The 11,144-nt window shown below is 39.6% G+C and overlaps 1 pseudogene; it reads left to right on the plus strand.

Moving 5' to 3' along the window:
* LOC105827115 overlaps positions 1-7,314 on the plus strand; it is a 9,363-nt pseudogene extending 2,049 nt beyond the window's left edge.
* Positions 7,315-11,144: the final 3,830 nt, after the last annotated feature.

Raw genomic sequence — 11,144 nt, forward strand, 5'->3', positions numbered from 1 at the left:
CAGAGTCTCACTCTGTTGCCCGGGCTAGAGTGCCGTGGCATCAGCCTAGCTCACAGCAACCTCAAACTCCTGGGCTCAAGGGATCCTTCTGCCTCAGCCTCCCAAGTAGCTGGGACTACAGGCATGTGCCACCATGCCCCGCTAATTTTTTCTATATATTTTTTAGTCGTCCAGATAATTTCTTTCTATTTTTAGTAGAGATGGGGTCTTGGTCTTGCTCAGGCTGGTCTCGAACTCCTGAGGTCCAACGATCAGCCCTCCTCGGCCTCCCAGAGCGCTGGGATTACAGGCCTGAGCCACCACATCCAGCCGGAAAGGGGTAAATTTTTCAAAGTTGCAAGAAGTAAGAGGTAAATTATTGAGATTGAAAGAATAAAGATTAAATAATTGGTTCTTTTTCCCCATATAGGAACTATTTTTCGAATTGAAAATATAGTATGTTCATGTAAAAAAACAGAAATATGGAGGAAGATATAATTCTATTTTCCATAGATGACCATTTGTATTCCACAGGATATTTTGACTCCTCTAGCAAATAACTCCCAAATCTCAATACCCTAATTTAGTAAATGTTTATTTCTTGCTTACACAAACACTCTATACCCTTTTTTTAGATGATTTTCTAGGCAGCTCTCTCCCAAGCCTCAGGGATCTCGGCTGCCTTCCCGTTTTGTGATGTTATAATCTTCTATTGTGGCCTCCAAAGTCATCATGGAAAATGAAAAGAGTGTGGAAAAAACACAATGATTATTTAAACTCTTTGGCCTGGAAGTGATATATATCATTTCCATTCATATTACGTGGGCCCAGACTAGTCACACAGCTCCTCTTAGAGGAAAGGAGGCTTGGAAATTAGATAGTCATTTCTCAGCAACAACTTTCCACTAGAGAAGGAGAACGTGGATCTTTGGAGCTTAGCCTGCTGTCTGTGCCATGCCACTGTGAGTAGGTATCTTTCCAGAGGACTGTCCCCAGGCTCCAACACACACCCTTTCAACAAAAATGGTGTCATATTATAATACGAAACATACTAAACATTTAATTTGTAAGCCAGATAGTTTTAAAAAGTGAAATGTGCATTATCACATTTGATGCCCTGTTAAAAATTTGCATAAGAAAACTAAAAGGCAATGGAAAGGTTTGTTTCACTAGGTAGGTAAAAAAGAATGGAAAAAAAAAGTAAAAGTAGCCCTTGTTTCATTTATATAAAGTACACTGAAATATTAAGAACTCAGGCAGTCAACTGTGGTTCTAAGAAATTTTTTAGAATTTTCAATTTTTTATTTTATTTAGTCTGAAATTTTAGCTTTATTTTAGCCTAGTTATAAAACTTTAAGTTATGTTGCTGGAATACTGGTGGGATCATTAATACATGCAGCTATCAATAAGGAAGAAGAAAAGAATCTTAAGCCTTCTGTACCAAATTGGCAATATCTTCCTGTGTGAATCTCAGGAGATTAACATACTCCTATTTCTTGGTCTATGTAGCTGGCATTTGGTAACATTTAATAACACTTTAATAGTAATTTTTAAGTAATCTTTTTATTTTGGAATAATTTTAGATTTATGGAAAGTTTTCAAAGACAGAACAGAGAGGTCCTTTTATTCAGCATCACCTAATGTTAACATCTTACATAACCACCGCGTATTTGTCAAGCCTAAGAAATGATTAACATTAGTACGGTGTTATTAACCGAACTAGAGACTGCATTTGGATTTTACTAGGTTTTTTCACTAATGTCCTTTTTCGATCAGTAGGCAACTCAGGATACCTTGTTGCATTTAATCGTCGTGCTGCCTTAGTGTGCTCCAGTCTGCGATGACTACTTAGTCTTTTCTTGCTGTTCATGACACTGAGACTTTCAAAGAGTTCTGGGTAGGCATTTTGTAGAATGTTCCTCATTCTGACTTTGTCCGATGTTTTCTAACGGTCACACTAGGGTTATGGATTTTTGCAAAGAATGCCCCAAGGTGAGGCCTTCTTCTCATTACGTCATGTCAGGGGGCACAGGTCATTAACAGGACTTTCTCTAGTGATTTTAACCTTGATTACCTGGTTAAGGTTGTACTTGCCAGGCTTCATTGGTATGTTTTCCCCACATTTAATAATAAGTGTAATGTTTACCCATGCCGATTGGAGCCTCCTGAGTATGTTCTGTTTGATGATTTTTATTTTTAATTTTTTGATAACTTTTCGCCAGGAATACTGTGTTGAGATGTTTGATGATTTATATTTACATTCAGCTCTCATGGGTACATATCTGTGGCTATAAATCCTCTCCATGAGATTGAACATGCCTGCTTCCTCCTCAAAGATACATATGTGTTACTTCAACATTTCTTTAAGGGGAAATAAAATGTGACTCTTGCATGGTTTGTGAATATTGATGCCAATATTTGATACAGACACCTGCTCAGGAACCTCTACTAGAAAGCGGCATGGGGGCATGGGGAAGGGAGCATGTCACATCACTGGAAATACTTTCAGTTGGTAAATTACATTGATGCTGCTGAATCTAAACATTGAGACCCGGGCCAGCAGTCCAAGTACTGTCCGAATGCAGCCTCTATGGCAAACAGCTGCTGCATACTAAATAACTGAGCATTTAGATCACCTAAAATTAGAAAGCCCCGTGGCTTTTCCTATAGCTAGTATTTGGCATGGTGGCGTTGCATGGTGTTATGAAGGATCTTGTAACCAAAGTGAAAAGTTCCAAATCAAGGGAAGGCCTGCCAGTTTGGGTGAGCCAAGAAACCAACGCATGATGATATATAAAGTAATAAATTTCATGTCTAATGCATAGATTTTTAAAATTAGCAATGCCTTAGAAGTCATCATATCTTTCTACCCTGTGAGGAAAATCACTACTCTTTTCTCTTAGTATTTTTTTCCCACATAAGGAAGCTGATTTGTGATTTGATTCTTACTTATCTACAAATTAACATACAATCATGAGAACAAGCACAAAAAAACATTATTTGTAGATAACAATTATCCTTCTATTTGACTTTCATTTAGGAAATTTTATCCTTTTGCTGCTAGCATAAATAATGGTTTCTTTTATAAGAAGAAATAATTTTTTGAGGTGTTTTGTGTTTATAAGAGGAATTTATTACCTTTTCTTTCTGGAATTTGAGATTCAATTTGCCATTTGGAAACATGGTTTCGCTGGGTTTTCAGTGATTTCTGGTTCAGCACAGAAATGATATTATCGTTGCAATTGGTTTAGAGTTTCTCTTCTTGGAGAACGTGCTGTCACTGTCGTATGGTGCTGCTGTGAAAACAGGAGATTAAACCCTGACCTTACTCACTGCAGCAGTGATCTCTCTTCTGATCAGATGGTAGCTTCTCAGAGTATGTAGGGAAAAGCAAAGTCTCTGTGCCTAGGGTTAATCTCAGCTATGTTTGCCCCAGATCACTGTAGCTCTGGTCTCCCAACGTTACGGCATTTTATTTTATATTTGCAATCTCAGTCATTAATCCCAAGGCATGTGCACAATGCCACAGTGGCTGAGTCAGACACATAGAATGCCTACGGCCAGCTGCTTCCCAAGGGAGTCTGGCCCTTTCGTTGAGTCTATCACAGTTCAAATTCCTAAATTCCTCACGGAGAGTACTTCAGTAATGAGAGATGTGTTAATAATGTTGAATATAAAAATATAAAAAGTAGTTGGGGTCTTAAGCTCTGTGCAAATTTGAACTGGCCTTTCTCCAGTATATTCTGTGTTCCATATTCTAAGGGATGTGGTGTTGGGGTGACTCTTAGCAAGTTCTAAACTTTGTTAAGACCATGACATTGATTTAGACTTTCTATTCTATTTATTCTAGTTTCCAAATTACTTTTCTTTAGGGAATTTTTTTATTTTGCTGTATTTTCTAAAAAATACAATCTCTATATTAGACTATAGCCGAAGCCAAACTTTATCCCATTTTCTTCATTACACTTAGATATTACACTTTCCATATCCAATTTGAAACACTGTAAGCAAAATCTGCTCATCTGAATTCTAGACAATGTGGTACAGAAGGTTTTGTGCCTGGATTTTATCTGAAGACAGGGAGGAAAAGAAGCCCCTACGGGATCTCTGATAAATTGTCCTTATGTCGGTGCGCTCACAAAATTGTGGAACAAATTTCTTTTAAGAGCTATGAAAATGCAATGTACGGTATTAGTTTAGAGTTACAACTCAATCACCTCAGAGAGTCTTTGGAATTGAATACACTATACATATTTCTTAGTACATAATGTACTGAAGTGTAAAGACACACTATAGAGAAGTTCTCAAGGACTGTCTCACAAATTGATCTAAGGAAAAACAGAAAAAAGGATTGTTGGGGGAAGGGAGACTGCCTCCTCTCTAATCAAACTGTGAAGTGTTTAAAGACACAGAACAAGGAAGATCAGAGGCAGTTAAGGGCCCCTCTATGGCCTGTAACTTCCAACAGGGTCACAGAACAATGGCAGTTCTGCCGGAGTGGTTCAGAGAAGGTTCTCTGCCTGGCTCCAGGTTTCATTGTCAGCAGCAGTGAAAGCAAGCCTAGGGAGAGAAAGGAATGACAGATGCTTCCAGTAAAGTCCTTGATGAGGATGGAAGTGAAGACGACGTGGAAGCTATGAGACTTGCGATCCGATGCAACGCTCCAGTTTGGAATGTGGTGCTCTGTGGTGGACTAATGAGAATTGTTTAGTTGCATTGACTGATAGGCACAGATTAAGAGTTCTGCTTGCTTATGTGCTTAATTTTTGATAAACACACCCTGAGACATTTGCCCTAATTTACCATCTTAATCCAAGTTTGTGGTATTGAGGATTTTTTGATATCCTCAATAACTAAAAAAGAGTGATTATGGCAAGAGGTACTATTCAATGCAATTAATGATAGGGGGATTTAAGAAGAGTATGCAGACAGAGGTTCTTTAGGTTGTTTTGTATTAACAGCTTTAAGGAATTGTTGGATTGACTCCTTCCACATACAGGAAAGTAAAGGATAGCAACCAGCCCACTGTGACTTTAACAGAGAAGTATTATTCCCAGGGGTGAGTGAGAAAATTCAAAACATGATAAGGAAGGAATAGAGAAGACAGATTCTTTTAGTGGGGGAATGAAGAAATGGTTAGGATTATTAAAAAATCATAATAAAAATATTGCCAATCTTTGCAGTGCATCACGTAAGAATAATTCTGAGTCATGAAAATGACTATCTTCAAAACTTATTCTCCTAGTATCCTATTGTCATCCCTAAAAGATGTAGGCAATGATCTTTTAAAAGCATAAGGGAGGCCAGGAGTGGGGGCTCATGCCTGTCATCCTAGCACTCTGGGAGGCCAAGGCAGGAGAATCACTTGAGCTCAGGAGTTCGAGACCAGCCTGAGCAAGAGTGAGACCCCATCTCTACTAAATACAGAAAAAATTAGCTGGGTGTCATTGTATGTGTCTGTAGTCCCAGCTATTCAGGAGGCAGAGGCAGGAGGATCGCTTGAGCTCAGGAGTTTGAGGTTGCCTTGAGCTAGGCTGACTCCATGGCCCTCTAGCCTGGGTGACAGAGTGAGACTCTGTCTTAAAAAAAAAAAAAAAAGCATAAGAGATCACAAAACTAAATATTGGGATTTAAAAATGAAATGCTTTGAGGTATCTCCATATTACTTTCTATAGAGGCAATATATGTAACCAAAGTGTTTGTACCACTGTAATATTCTGAAATGAAATAGAAAAAAACAAACAAATAAAATGAAATGCTGCAAAAACTTCAGAGAGGCCAGTAGACATTCTAGAAGTAGTCTCCTATGAAGGTCCTGACCCGTTATATTGTAAACCATGTTTATGCTCAGTGAACTTTGTGGCTTTTCTAAGCCTTTTTTTCTAAAAATGATAGGTTCTGACATCATGTAGAGTATGTGTAACAAAAACACTGGGGGCAAAGAATCAAAACAATTTAGACAAATAACATCTTTGAGACAATCAGATAATGCTTGTGTCGAGAATTAAGGATGGAAAAAAGAAGGGAATCGGGTCATTTGTGTCTTCCCATAACTTCATAAATCTGCTGACAATTGCCGTAGTTGGAAAGCCACGTGAAAAGAGATAGGTCAGAGTAAGGAAGGACAGAGGGTGTCTCTGAGAGTTATGGTAAGAGCTTTGGAAAATCTGCTCCTCAGAATTCTAGATGATGTGGTACAGAAGGTTTTGTGCCTGGTGATTCTACCTACAGACAAGGAAGAAAAGAAGCCCCTACTAGATCTTTGGTAAATTGTCCTTATGTCAATGTGCTTACAAAACTGTGGAACAGATTTCTTTTACCAGCTGTGAAAATGTACTGTATGGTACTAGTTTAGAGTTACAACTCAGTCACCTCAGAGAAATCTGGAATACTTGAATACAGTGCACACACTTCCTTCCTATCTCTGTGGTTGGCTGGATGACTCGTTTTCAGGCTAGCATCCAAGCGAGACTGCCGGTGAGGTGCTCACTACCTGACACAGGCTCTTCAGAACTGGAGAGAACCGGATTTGAATCTTGGCAGTCACTTGCTGGCTGAGGAATCTCGGGGAAGTCACTTTCCTTCTCCGGACCTCAGCCGTCGGATGACGGTAACAATGGGGCGAGCATGGAGCGCAGGAGAAAAACCGGCGTAAAGAACGGTGCCGGTTACCGCGGCGCGAGGAATCTCGCGCCGCAAAGTCTCTCGCGACACCTGTGCGAGGCGGGCCCGGAAGTCCTGCCAGGAACCAGCGCAAGCGCCGGAAGTGTTTGGAAATGGAGAAGCGGATCGGCCTGAAGAACTGCGATCCTCAGAAGAGCAAACGCTGCTCCGGCACCGTCAGGCTTCAGTCCACCCCGCCCCAAGTTCTCCGTGTGTGTCCTGGGGGACCAGCAGCACTGCGACGAGGCCAAGGCTGTGGGTGGACATCCCCCACATGGACGTCGAGGCGCTGAAGAAACTCAGCAAAAGTAAGAAGCTGATCAGAAAGCTGGCCAAGAATATGACGCCTTTTTGGCCTCAGAGTCTCTCATGAAGCAGATCCCACGAATCCCCGGCCCAGGCCGGCATAAGGCTGGCAAGTTTCCTTCCCCGCTGACGCCACGACATGGTGGCCGAAGTTGAGGAGGTGAGTCCACAGTCGAGTTCCAGATGAAGAAGGTTCTGTGTCTGGCTGTGGCTGTTGGGCATGTGAAGATGACAGACGATGAGCGGAGGTACAACATCCACCCGGCTGTTAACTTTTTGGTGTTATTGCTCAGGAAGAATTGGCAGAAAATCTTTAGGGCTTTCTACATAAAGAGCACCATGGGCAAGCCCCAGGACCTGTATTAAGGCACATTCTAATAAATCCTAATGCTGCCAAAAAAAAAAAAAAAAAAGAATGATTCCAGGTTTTTGGCTTGAGCTATTGGGAAGATGGAGTTGCCATCTACAGAGATAACGGTTTGGGGCTGGGGGAATAAGGGTTTGGGGCTGGTGGCTCAGTGTTGGTTGTATTAGATGTAAGATGCCTTTTGGACATCCAAATGAAAATGTTGAGTAGGCAGTTGGATATAAAAATCTGGAAAGAGGTTGGGAGGAAGATAAATATTTGGGAGTTAACAGCATGTCGATAGTAATCAAAGTCATCATTAAGAGATCAGGTGTAGATAGAAAAGAGGTATTCTGAGGCTAAGAGGTTGGAGAGCAGAGCAGGAGTCTATAAAGAAGTGGCAGGGACAAAATTTGGAGTGGGTTTAATACAGAACGAGAGATAAAAGAAAAATCGGAGATGGTGAACATAAGTTTTAGGAATTTGCTACAAAGGGAGCAAAGATATAGGGCCGTAGCTGGCAGAAAAATGGGCAAACTATTTTTTTTTTAGGCAATGAAAAATAACAATGTTGGTGTGCAGTTGTGAAAAACCCAGCAGTTTTTGCATGCAGGCAGTATGGCTCCACAGAGTGTACTTTTAACTCTACGATATATAGTTCCAGTAGATCTGATGTACATATCCAGTATGAAAGGAAGGATTGGTGACAGAGGAGAGAGAGTGGAGAAATGCTGGGAAAAGTCCTTGGGCAGCCACAGAGGAAGATCTAGTTTACCTCTGCTCAGAATATAGACATTTCCAAGTCATAACTGCAGAGAAAGAAGGAAATATGGGCACAGAGTTGGGTGGACCAGTGTGGTAGGAGACATTCCCTTCTAAGTGAAGCAGGAAGTAAGGTCAGCAGCTAAGAATGAGGGTAGGAAGGAGCTGTTAGAAGTTTGAGGAGAGAGAATGGTATTAGCAGAGTAGGAAAGTGAATAATTAAGAAAATACAGTATCACTGGGCATTTCTAATGGCCCACTCCAGGCAGTGATTAGAACATACAAGGGTTAGTTATTTTATTTTATGTAAACATTTCAGCCTTCCAGATTATCTAAAGAGGTTTCAAATAATTAACACATAAGTGTTGAAACCATTATTTTCTACTGAGACTAAATTTCTATCAACTTTATCACTTGAGTTAAAGTGTAGGTTTTAACTATAGCATTGTTGGAAATATAGTTTGAGCTTGTGCATTACAGCTGGCACCAGGCCCTGTCTCCAGAGTCAAAGACTAATAATTTAACATGGGTGTAAACAGCCTCCATTTGGATTTGAATTAAACATTTCAAACTCAACACACTGAAAACAGAATTCTTAAACATGTTCCTTTTTCTTCCCAGCCTCCTCGCCACCGCTCCTGTCCTGTTCCTTTTCTGGATATTCTCAGTCTCAGCAAGTGTCACACCATTCATCTAGCTGCTGTAGTAAAAAGACCAGTCAATACACATCCAAACTATTTCTCAAAGGTTGTTTATTCCTTTCCTTCTCACTTACATTACTGTAACTCAAGCCACTTTCACTTCTCACATAGATTATCATCATAACCTTCTAACTGATCTCCCTGCTTCTAGTTGCGTCTCCCCTATCACCAAACCTAAGTGGGTCTGTTTGCCCATGTGCTATGGAAAGCCAAACACTAAAGCACTGGGTCTTTGGAGCAAGCAAGGTTTATTGCCAGGCAGCTGTGCAAGGAGACAGGAGTCAGGTTCAAATCTGTCTCCCCGGAAGGGCCTTGCAGCTGTCGATTTAAGGAAGAGAACTTAAGGGTGGAGTACTGGGGCTGGACAATGACTGGCTGTAGGGAAAGCAGGTGGAAAGCATGTGCTATTGCTCCTACATGCTTCTTCCTGGGTGGCATTCAAAAAATGGCAGCGTTAGCATGATCTGAAGAGAGTTTTCAGTCCTTTGACGTCAAAAGGTCACACATTGGGCAGGCAAGTCTATTCTGCACAGACTCCCTGTTGGTTCTGATCAGTCTAGGCCTGTCAGCCAATTTTGTTGCAAATAGGGAGAATTATAACAAACTGTTCTCTTCTCCACTGTCCTGTAAAACAAGCTCAGGAAATATTGTTAGTTAACAAATTCTCTAACCCAACCTTGTGGAGAATGGTCTCACTACTGTAAACCACAAATGAGCCAGAGTGGTCTATATCATCCTGTTTGATATTCTCTAGTGGTTTTCCGTTGTGCTTAGAATAAAATGTATACTTTGCCTACCTGGCTATGTCTGAGCTTGCTTTTCTGCTTCTCTAACTTCAGCATGTCCCACCTTGCTCGCTAGATTTCAACCATATGGGTCACATTTCTTTCCTTTCAGTACTTTGTACAAGTTACATGCTTTCCTGTCCCAAGGCCTTTGTACACACTATTTTCTCTTTTGCCTGAATCCTAATCTCTTTGCTCTTTGTATAGCTAGTTTCTTCTAATTGTCTTCTAAAGACAAATTCTTTTTAAAGCTCAAATGCCATTTCCTCAAAGAGGAGTTTCCTGACCATTTTATTTAAAGCACCCTCATCTTGTCTTTAAGGTATTCTCTATCATATTATTTAATTTTCCTTCACAGCACTTAGCAGATTCTAAGTTTATCTCATTTATGGTTTTATTCTCTGTCTTTTCCTGTTCCTCCTAGAAATAAGCTGCTAAGGACAGGGATCTTGTCTGTCTCTTAGTCTCTGTGTGGATGCTAAAACAGTGCACAAGGGGGTCACCCAGAAAAGGATATGAAATGCTGATTAAAAAATGGAAGCAAAAATATGGCTGTTTTTGTATCTTTCAGATTTGTTATTTGATTTATCGCAGGAAACTATCTTGCTGAGTTGTATATAAGTGTTGAATGATTTTGTTGAACTGTGTATCATAGAGTTAAAAGCATGCTCTCCGGAGTCATACTGCCTGGATGCAAATGACTGGCACTGTAACTTTGGGAAAGTTACTTAACTTCTCTGAGCAATTTCCAAACCTGTAGAACAGGACTAATAATAATATTGCATACATATAGTGTTTTTCTGATGACTAAATGAGTTAATTTAGTGTAGTGCATGGCATAGTAAGGACTCAGTAAATATTACCTAATATTAATTTTTTACTTATACATAATTCATACTACTTCCTATATATAGAACCAGAAGGAAAGATTAAAAAGTGATTTAAATACCTTTTAAATATATTTTGAATATATCTCATGTTAGGAAATAGGCTCATTTAAATTATTTTAAAAGTTCCCCTTTGATGGAACTAATATATTTATGCAAAAAGATTACTGGCTCAACTTTGGCAAGTAAAATCCAATGATGTACAAAAAAATTATGTATCATGATCTAGTAAGATTTATCTCAGGTATGCAAAGCTGTTTCACCATTCAAAAATCAGTTTATGTAATTCATCACATCAATGGCTTAAGAAGAAAAGTTGCAGAATCATAACAACAGCTGCAGAAAAAGCACTTGACAAAATCCAACACCCATTCATGGCAAAAACTCTTAGTTAAACTGAGGAATAGAATATTAAGGAATATCTATCTTTACTTTGATAGATAAAGAATATCTAGAGAAAAAGCCTACAGCTATTAATAACATCATACTTAATATTGAGAAACTGGTTTACCCACTAAGATCAGGAACAAGGCAAGGATGTGCCCTCTAATCACTCTTTTCAACAATATCCTAGAAGTTCTAGCTAATGAAATAAGACAAGAAAAGAAATTAAAACTCATACTGATGGGAAGGAAGAAATCAAACTGTCATTGTTCCAAGATGACACTATTGTTTATGAAGAAAATTCAAAAGAATCAACAAAATCCCTGCTAGA

Source organism: Propithecus coquereli, unplaced genomic scaffold (assembly GCF_000956105.1).
Source record: "Propithecus coquereli isolate 6110/MARCELLA unplaced genomic scaffold, Pcoq_1.0 Scaffold97, whole genome shotgun sequence".
NCBI lineage: Eukaryota > Metazoa > Chordata > Mammalia > Primates > Indriidae > Propithecus > Propithecus coquereli.